General features: G+C 41.2%; 1 non-coding gene across 1 annotated transcript; it reads right to left on the minus strand.

Annotated features, from left to right (window-relative positions):
- Window positions 1-8,743: 8,743 nt before the first annotated feature.
- TRNAS-GCU (transfer RNA serine (anticodon GCU)) lies at window positions 8,744-8,825 on the minus strand. Its single transcript has one exon. It is a non-coding gene; the product is annotated as a tRNA-Ser (tRNA).
- Window positions 8,826-9,659: the final 834 nt, after the last annotated feature.

A 9,659-nucleotide genomic window follows, 5' to 3' on the forward strand; every position in this document is an offset into this window, starting at 1 on the left:
TCATACTTCCAACTTTTCTTGGGTCCCTACTGGGGATTTTAGGTAGGCCAATTGGTTTGTAATTTTCCTGTTTGCCAAGAAGATTCTGTTTCAAACAGAGTTTATAATTGCTAGAAGAATTTCCCTTCCTTTTATCTTGTCTTCTGTCTCTTTAGACTTTCAGAAATAGGCTTCGTCGGCTAGACAAAGCACTGCCAGCTTTCAGATCACATTGCTATACTCAGAGGGCTTCATTTTTACCAAGTGTCCTTTGTTTCTTATTTGCCCACCTGGATCTATTTTTCTCAAAGCAACACTCATGCTACTCTTCTTTGTATTCCTCTGCATTGTCTTTCTTGCAGCCTTGGGTGGCAGAGAAGAAAGGAGTTAAAGGAGAGAAAAACTAAAGCCTGGTGAGAATGTCCCATAACAGTGGGCAAGCAAAGGTGCATGGGTTTAAGCTTCTGCATCTCTATGTTTGTTATTCTTCACGGTGCAACTTCTCTACCATCTGTGAGCCACTCCTAATTCTTTTCATTTTATTTCTTCTCCTCCTTTTCTTAGGTCTCCTTTTTTCTCTTCCTCCTTCAGGTCTTCACATCATGGATACAGTTTACTACTCACACCCAATGGAATTTGATAGTTATCTTAATGAATTAGGGTACATTAAAACATACCATCCAGAATTTGACCTAAGATAGATTTTGAATTGTGTCCTAAATCTGGAGAATATGCTGTACGAGGGATATGGGAACAAATGAGGAAGTTTTGGAGTGAAGGAAAGCTTAACCTCTCTGGGGAGGAAAGACAGGGCAGGGAATGGGAAAAGGCTATTGTTTATTTCTTCCAAATAACTTGACCCTTCCAAGAAACCAAGACTATGTGATTACTTAACTTTAGGAATTTGTAGATTTCTTGTCTCTCCCACCCTACCAATACACAAGGCAGAGTTGGGGGTTGGTCACACAAAATTCTGTTGAGTTGTTTCATCTATCAATCTGCAGGAAAACAACAGCATGTCTTTTAGGCGAAATACCATGGGGTTAGTTAGCATTTCAGTGAGACAAACATCCCCTCCAAGCTATTTTGGTCCCTTTCTCTCCATTTGACATAGCTTGCAAGTCACCAAAGTGTACTTGCCACTTCAGGACCACTCTCCTGGGAGTTTTAGAACTCACTACCTCAACCCACCTCCATGTCAGGTGATGCTTCTACTTGTGGGTAGAGGATAAAGTTTTTAAAAGGTGTATTATGAATGGGTTATAATATAATATTTTTCTGGCTTTGAAAGCACACATTTTGGACAAAATGGAGCTCTTGTTTGGAGTTCCAGACTTTTCTCCCTAGAGGAACACTGTATTATCTTTGAGACCAAAAGTTCTGAATGTACCAGGCTCTGGAAATCCCTCTCTTTTTGCTGTCATCTGCACACCTTTATAGAAGAGTTTAGTTTTTGGTCATAATTCTCCATCCAAATGCATCATCATTATAAGTGACTTCGCTGAGAGTGCTCTGGAAGAAATATGCCCCTTCTAATCATCTCACAATGTCAGTTTATTAATTTTAAGTAATTGTTCTCAGAGGTTTCAGATGATATTTAATTCATTTTTTGAAAGTTGTTAATATTTCCCCCAATTTCAAAGTTAAAAATTTGAAAACAGAAGCCTAATATTCCCTTATCAACACTTTCACTTATACGCTTGCACAGTGTCCTCACAGTATTGGCTGCATGGTGTAATGGAGAAGGTGTTGTCTGTGTGGTGTAAATGAATAAGGTTTCTGATTCCAGATCTAGAGGATTGAGGGTTCAAGTCCCTTTGTGGTCGTTTATTTCTTATTGTGCAACAAGTAGAAGATTCTTGAAGTGACTCCCAGTGACTAATTCCTGAGGTATTGCAAGAAGGGAGAATTAATATAGGTGAAGTTTCTGCTTTCACAAATCAATGCTTAAAAATATATAAAAAAGAAACTAACAATAAATAGGCTTTGGCAATCTAAAATGGGCTCAGCCTCAAAAAGACAAGGAAGGAAATCTGTGTACTCACTAATGATCCTCTTAATTTATTACTTTTTTGTATTGACTTTTCAAGATTTCAATGGGTTTTTATTTCTTTTCTTCAAGGTATTAGTGAATCTTACCCTAATTGCAAGAAACTTTGAATCGCAAGTTGTCACTATGTCCCTTTCTCTTTACTTTGTATGGATACCTTATCTTCTCCATCAATTCCAGGCCCTTCATGGTTACTCGTCTTCTTTTTTTCCTGGTCCCCTTCTCTTTCAATTTGTACGAATCATAGCAAGAACCTTATTTGACTTTTGGAAACTAACCCATGATGTGATGGTTATGGTTCTTCTGCCAAAGGTTCTATATGGATGGTCGATCATGTAGTCTGTAAAACGCAGGACATAATATATAACTCTTTATCCTCAAAACATTTTTAAATACCTTCACTACTGAGAATCCTTCCAAAACACATTGGCTTCCATTCTTCCCAGGATTTATGTGGATTACATACACAATGTAAATGTTTTGGGTTTCCTGAAAAGAATGCAGGGAACATATGTATGTTTCTTCAACTAAGTTCAACTTTAATATCTCATGAAATCCTGTAGTTTAAGAATTCTTACCAGAGTTCTTCCTTTGAGATGTTCAAAGTCTACTGTATGCAATAGATTGGATCTTCTCACAAATACATAGAATTCCCTTTAGAGACTTTCAAGTACATCTTGATTTAACAAGAACACACCCCTGCATTCCTCCATATCAAAAACATACAAGAAAGAGTATATTTGGAGCCCAGGTTTCACTAGCCACAATATCAACCAATAACTTTAAAGTTACCCCAAAAGTATCCTAATTGTGCTTCACAAGAGTGAAAGCCTAATTAACCCCTGCTCTATCATTCTGCCCATACTCAAGTGACTGCATATCTTTGTGTCTGAAGTCTGTCTAATGGTGGCTTTCAAGGAGATCTTTGCTTCTCTTTACAGCTCTCACATTGCATTGCTCTGATGAGCTGCCTTCTAGGTCAGCTGGAAGGCAAGTTTCGTTAGAGAAATGAAGTTCTCCCAAGTTATAAGGGGACTTCGTGCAATTCCTGTGATTGTGGAAAAGATTCTTATTGGGGCAGAAATTGGGAAAGAAGAGATACAAGTCATCTCACCTGGACATTGCTGCTTCTTAGGTCTTCTAAGAAATTCCAGGAAGAACTCCAGAGTTCAAGATCACTCCAGAGGCAAAGCTTATTCTGTTTTCAATGAATACTTTTAATGAGCTCCAAATCTTCAAATTATAATAGACTTTCTTCAGGGCTCACTCTACCTCTGCACAGAGACCCATTCCTCTAAGGCCACATGCTTTAGACAGATCTCCAGGTGAGAGATTTTTGTAACATTCTAGTCTCAGAAATCACTGTATGTATAAAACATTAATGTGAATTTGCACCTTAAATTCATAAGTATCTCAAGTATATTAAGTTCCAAATCAAACTCCTTCCCTCCCCTTTCCAATCCTATCCAAAGCCCCCAAAGAAAAAGAAAACGACCTAACAACAAGCGGTAAGACCAATGCTCCTTTCCCAAAGTGAAATGACCTAGCATCTCCACAATCCAGAGACCTGAGGATCTTTCTAAAAATTTCCAAATTGAAGTTCCGTCATCAACCATGACCTCTCAACACGGTGCCATCCTCATTATTCATTAAGTCACTATTTTGCTCATTTATTGACAGTAGGGCAGAGCAGAAGATTGCTGTTTGCATTGAATGAATAACTCTCAAATGATTTGCAGATCAGACTTTCCACATTTGAAATCTCACTCTTCAGATTCCCTTTGAGAAAAGAGACTATGTGAATAGTAAAATGCAATGTAGATATTACCAGAGCTGCTCCTCGAGAAAGTTGGGATCAGTTTTGTGTATGAGTTGGAAAGAATCATGGGAAAACTAAATGCAGCTACAGCAGAAAGGATCGTGAATCCTAGATCCTCAGACTAGAGGCCTGGTGCACTGAGATCTCCAGGAGTTTGATGGATTCAGTAAGAGTCTATTCAAACCAAAAATGGTTGGTTACTCTTGACCTTTCTTTTTCATTCTTTCCCTTGAATTTTCAGCTCAAACACACTAAAACTAAGTTGTAAATAAGATATTCTATCTCAAAGCCATCCTGGGATTCTGCTTCCAAGCCAGGACTTTGCTGTGCTGCCACCAGGATCCAGACATCTTGGCCTCCCTGTGGCTTTTTCCACAGCCTCCAGTATCAACTGCTGCTGTTCCACAAACGTTCAAACACACAGGCACTTTCCAAAATGCTCAGTGATGGAAAGAGCAGCGACGCACTCTCAGTCACAAAATTTTGGGCAAAATGATTCTTATCTGTTTGCGAGTCATAGGCTTTGAAAGCACTTACTTTAGCCTTTCCCTTACAGAGGGTCTGCAGGAAGCATACTAAAGACATGAGCTTGGTCTGTTTCTACCTCTATGATGGTCCGTATGCTATCCCTTCTTAGAGACCCTTCTCCAACCCTATTCTCTTCTGTCTGCCATCTACTGCTCTGCTGCTGTTTCTCTCTTCTGCTCAGCGTACTCCTTTCTCCTCCCATAAACCCACCACTCTATCTTATTCACTCCCTTCCTCACTTGCACTCCTCCTCGCACTGAAATTCCCAGACAGGTGTCTTTCGGATCCAGCAGTAACTTAATCTATAGATTCCGGACACCTGTCCCTTCCATCTAAGAAGATTTGGATTTTCTCCGTCATATCAAAATTAACAGTCACACCACATCAGGAGTTTGAGGTTTTCCCCAGGCACAGGGAAAGTTTATGAAGAGCAAATTTGTTTTGAAAGTTGTGTCCATCCTATAAAGCACTTCTTTTGTGCTTTCCTCTTTAAGGAAATAATTAGGTCTAAAATATACCATTTAATGACAGGAGCATTCATCTTTCTTCTCTCTCAAAATCAGAGTCACAGCATCGCTGAGGCAAAACCCCGTTTCCAAACCCAGGTGTTGGACAAAGTCCTTTGCAAGAGCCGTGGCTGTGCTTGTCGCTCTTCTCCTGCCTCTAATTAACCTGTGGCTACAGAGCCAATCCGACCCCATAAGGTTTCCAATGAGCTGATGGTGGATTCAAACTGGTGATTTTTATGGTTAGCAGCCATAACTCCTAACCAAGGCATCATCAGGGCTCCCATTTTCATCAAATACTGTGAATTAATTAACCTCTAGTCTAATCTCCCCACCTGGATCTTCATTCTTTCGCAGCACTAACAGAACTCAATTTTTTATTTCCTTGCACTGTCTTTTGTGTCTTTCTGCAAGCTTCATAGGCACAGAAAGAGGACTTTTCAAGAACACAGTCAGAAGACTTAACAGAATGTTCAATCCCTTGACCCCCTCTCCTGGTGTACTCAGCTGACTGACACTCACTCAGTTGGCTGAAAGAGTCCTTGAAGAAGCCAGTGACTTCTGGAAGATCTCAGAGTCATTTGGTCCGGAATAAGTTTTTTTCTTCTCCTGGCATAACTATGAGGTAAGATCCAATCCAGGAACCTAAGAGTTGAACATAATGGATTTTGACTTGTGAAAACATATGTTTTAAAATGCCTGCAGACCATGTTAGAAGTCACTATTATTTTGTACTGTCACAACTCTGCTTGACAAGGGCTGTAGCTCAGTAATAGAGCAAGTGTTTAGCATGTTCAGGGCCCAGGGTTCAACCCCCAGCAAGTTCATGTATCTTTTCTTTCTTCACAGACGCATAGCTGAATACTGGCAATTTTTTTTTCATACTTTCCCGATTTTTCACTTTGTGAATACTTTTCCTAGTGTTTTTTTTTCTACTCAAGGAAAGGAGAAATTATTTGATGGTTAGTCAGTAGGACCATGATCCCTGACACTCCTTGGCCCTCCCAACCGGAGTGCTTAAACACAATAAAGTTAGGAGGAACTGGAGTAAAACAAGGTGCTCGCTCCGGATTTGCTGACCATGAAGCAACAACATTCCACCATGCCATAGACAGCCTCTTCTCCTTTACTACAGTATCGCATTATTATTAACAAGTAGGGAAGAAAAAGACAGATGGAGAGAGGAGTGGAAAGCGACTGTTGGACAAATTCCTTTTAAGTCTTCTTCCCCACCCCCCCCACCTGTGCCTGTGTCAATGGACAGACTGCAGGTTCAGGAGAAAATTTTCCTTCTGATTTTCTGTTTTCCATTTCTCCTGCACTTCCAGGCTCACCCCCATAATCTTGGTCAGCAAAAGATTGGTTCAATCACCAGTCATGGAGATCAGTGACCCCAACAACTGACATCTGTGATCCCAGCTCTTTGTTACTGGTGAAGAAGTGTTTGGATGGTACACAGAGGAAAGGCATTTCTAAGGAAACCTTAAGTCTTCCAGCATCCACAGTTTTGAAAACTATTTCCAGAGATGGAAAGAGCTGTTAAGCTCTGTGCAAGAAGAGCTTCATCTTCCTATGGGAAAAAACACCCTTAGTCCATTTTCCTTAAGAGGAAGGGAACTTTCTGACTTCCTGCATTGTCGACAGTACGGAAGAGAAATAGGCAACCCAGTCAGGCTCTAACTACATCCTGGGCCATTCAAATTCTGTGCATCCTAAAGACCTAGTTCCAAACCTTTTTTTACCTTCTCTTCTAGTTCTTCCACACACACACCCCCCTCCGTCCTCCTATGTTCCCCTTCATTTTTTTCATCACATAATGTGTCACCTTTACCTTCACTTTCCCAGCCCCCTTTTATCCTGTCTCCAGTGCTTCCTCCTAGTAAAAATTTCCCAGCAGCTCAGTTCACTCCAGTTTCCCCAGCACCACTTCTTAAGCTAGCATTTCTCAAACATGGCTGAAAAATGGAAACATCTGTGGAGACTTTTCAGTGATATAGATCCCATCCTCTACCTATCCAGTGGTTCTCAGTCCATTTACAATCTATAGAGGTGGAATCAGGAATACATATATTCACAAAGTTCTCAGGCAGTTCCCCAGGTTTGGGAACCAAAACTTCCTGCCTCTGAGCACCCATGTCAGCTGCTTCCCAGCGCCAACCAAGCCTCAGTCAGTTATTCAAGGGAGGTTAGGATAGGGGAAAAGACTAGTGATGGGGAGGAAATGAAGAGCTGATATATAACATAGTCCAATATTCAGGAAGATACAAACTTCTCACAGGGAGAAAATATCAGAATGAAAACTAAAAGCAAGAGAAGACACAAAGATTAAGGATTACCTCCTAAAACTCATATGTGGGTTGACTGACACCACAAATTTTGGCAAGAGGCTGAAGCTTCTATTCTTTAAGCCTCTGTGATGGCTGAGGTTTGAACGCCTGTCCAGGAGCACTAATGGGCTGTTACAAAAGATTAATATGCATGCAGTTCTTACTCATCCCCCAACATGCCTCCCTCATGCTTCTTTGTGGTTCATAGAACCATAGCTTCACAAGACAAAGCCACTGCTAGATTTCCCAACCAGGGTTTTGGACTCCAGGGTTTGCTACAACATTGATTGTCCATGACACTATATACTTACTGTTTTTTCAGTTAGGATATATCTTTGGTTCCATCTTGGTCTAAGTTTTCTAAGCCAACTTTTCAGATTCTTCTGTATTCTTGCCCGAGAATTATCCACTGTGGCTCTGATAGCCAGAAGTAGTGAAGGTGCTGGACCTTGGTTTGATGGTTGGAAAATTCCTAATACCAGGAAAACTGTGCAGAGAAGGAGCAACTAATCTGGAGTTGAAAGCTGAAGCTGCTTGCATTCACGATGACAATTACAGTGGTTAAGGAGGTCAATGGCACACCAAAATGGTGGCGGTTTCAAACCACCAGGGGCTCCACAGAAGAAATATGTCACAGTATACTTCTGTAGACTTATAGACTTGGAAGCCCTATACAGTCACTATGAGTCAGAATTGACTTCACGGCAGTGAGGTTTTTTGGTTTTTATGTATGCCCCTGGCTGAGACCTCAGTGTTCTAGGGTTTAACGGCTCCCGGAAGGAGTCCTGCTGGTGTCAGTGGTGAAAAGGTTAGCTGTGAAGCAGAAGGTTGGCAGTTCCAAACCAACAGCCACTCTCTAGAAATACTATGGGGCAGTTGGATTTTGGATTTTCCTTGGGAAAGGAATCCCTAGGTGGACTTAAATCGTTAACGCTTCATTGCTGCTAACTGAAAGTTTGGAGGTTCCAGTTATCCAGAGGTACCTGGTGATCTACTAGCATTGAAAACCCTAGAAAGGACAGTTCTACCCTGACACACATGAGGTTGCTATGAGTCAGAATCAACTTGATGACAACTGGTTTTTCCTGGGAAAACAACTCCAAATATGGATTCCCGTTGCTTTATGGAGGCTTCTTATCTCTCATGGCTTTTGCCTGCTACCTGTAAGTTTGTCTGAGACAATATCAGGGCTCCAAGCCAAATAGAGTGAAGTTGTGAAGCGCAAGAGAAAAGCGATGTCTGTCTGGAGAATCTGTGCTTGGCCAAATGGAAGATGAAAGTCCAAAGCTGTATTTCACTGCTTGGGAGATGCAGCACACCTGTTGGAAGTCAAAGACTAAAAAAAAAAAAAAAAACCCGTTGCTATTGAGATGATCCTGACTCTCAGCAAACGTATAGGATGGAGTTGAACTGCCACATAGGGTTTCCAAGGTGTCACTGGTGGATATGAACTGCCCACTTTTCATTAGCAAAAAACTGCTGTGCCCTCAGGGCTCCAAATCTCACTCCCACAACACAGTGTGTAAGGAAGGAACGACGAGGATGGGATTTGAACCCACGCATGCAATGCACAATGGGTTAGCAATCCATCGCCTTAGCCACTCGGCCACCTCGTCAGGAATAAAGGGAGAGAGAATCAAAGAGAAGGAAAGCTATGCACTCAGTTTTGCCCGGAAATAATTTAGTCATCAGCATATCTGTCGGTAGCCCAGAAGGAACCTCTCTAGGTGGCTTTGTGCTTTAGTTGGTTAAAAAAAAGAAAAAACTATGTATGAAGCCCTTTCAAACCTTCCCACCCCTTATCTGTCTTTCTGTCTCTTTAGTAATAGTACAGAATGGGCACTTAAGGTGCAGGTTTTGTTTGGGATGATTGAAGAGATTCTGTTAGCATCTGGTTCTTCTTTTCTCCCGTTTCTTGTCGTCTTCTTTCTGCTATTGCAGTCACCTTAAGGGATACAGGAGTTCATAGCACAGAAATGGAAGAACATTCAAGGAAGTCCACTGGGCTATGTTTTTGCTGTTTATATGCACAGGAATCGAATGGAAAATATTAGTAAAAGTGAATTTGTATTCCTTCAAGATTGGGTTTAAATAATGTTGAAGCAGAGAAAAAGGGTAGCTGTGTGGAGGATCGAAGCCAGGGCCTCAAAAATGCAAAGCATGTGCTCTACCACTGAGCTACATATACCTCATTCCTGAAGTGCTGCTGGCTAACTTTTATCTAGGAAAAAAAAAAAAAAGCTGAGTGTTATTTCCTGACATTCACGCTCCTTGAGCATTGCAGTAGTGTTGCTCAGTGTTAAGAGGCATCAGCAGCTGCTTTAGGCAGGAGGTGCTCAGGAGCCAGTGGAGGATACTGATTCTTTATAGGGTTTGAAAGTGGAGGCAGAGGACTGGAAACATGTGTTGGGTAAATGGCCACATGAGGTTTCCATGGTGTTTTTTTTTTA

This window comes from Loxodonta africana, chromosome 1 (assembly GCF_030014295.1).
Source record: "Loxodonta africana isolate mLoxAfr1 chromosome 1, mLoxAfr1.hap2, whole genome shotgun sequence".
NCBI lineage: Eukaryota > Metazoa > Chordata > Mammalia > Proboscidea > Elephantidae > Loxodonta > Loxodonta africana.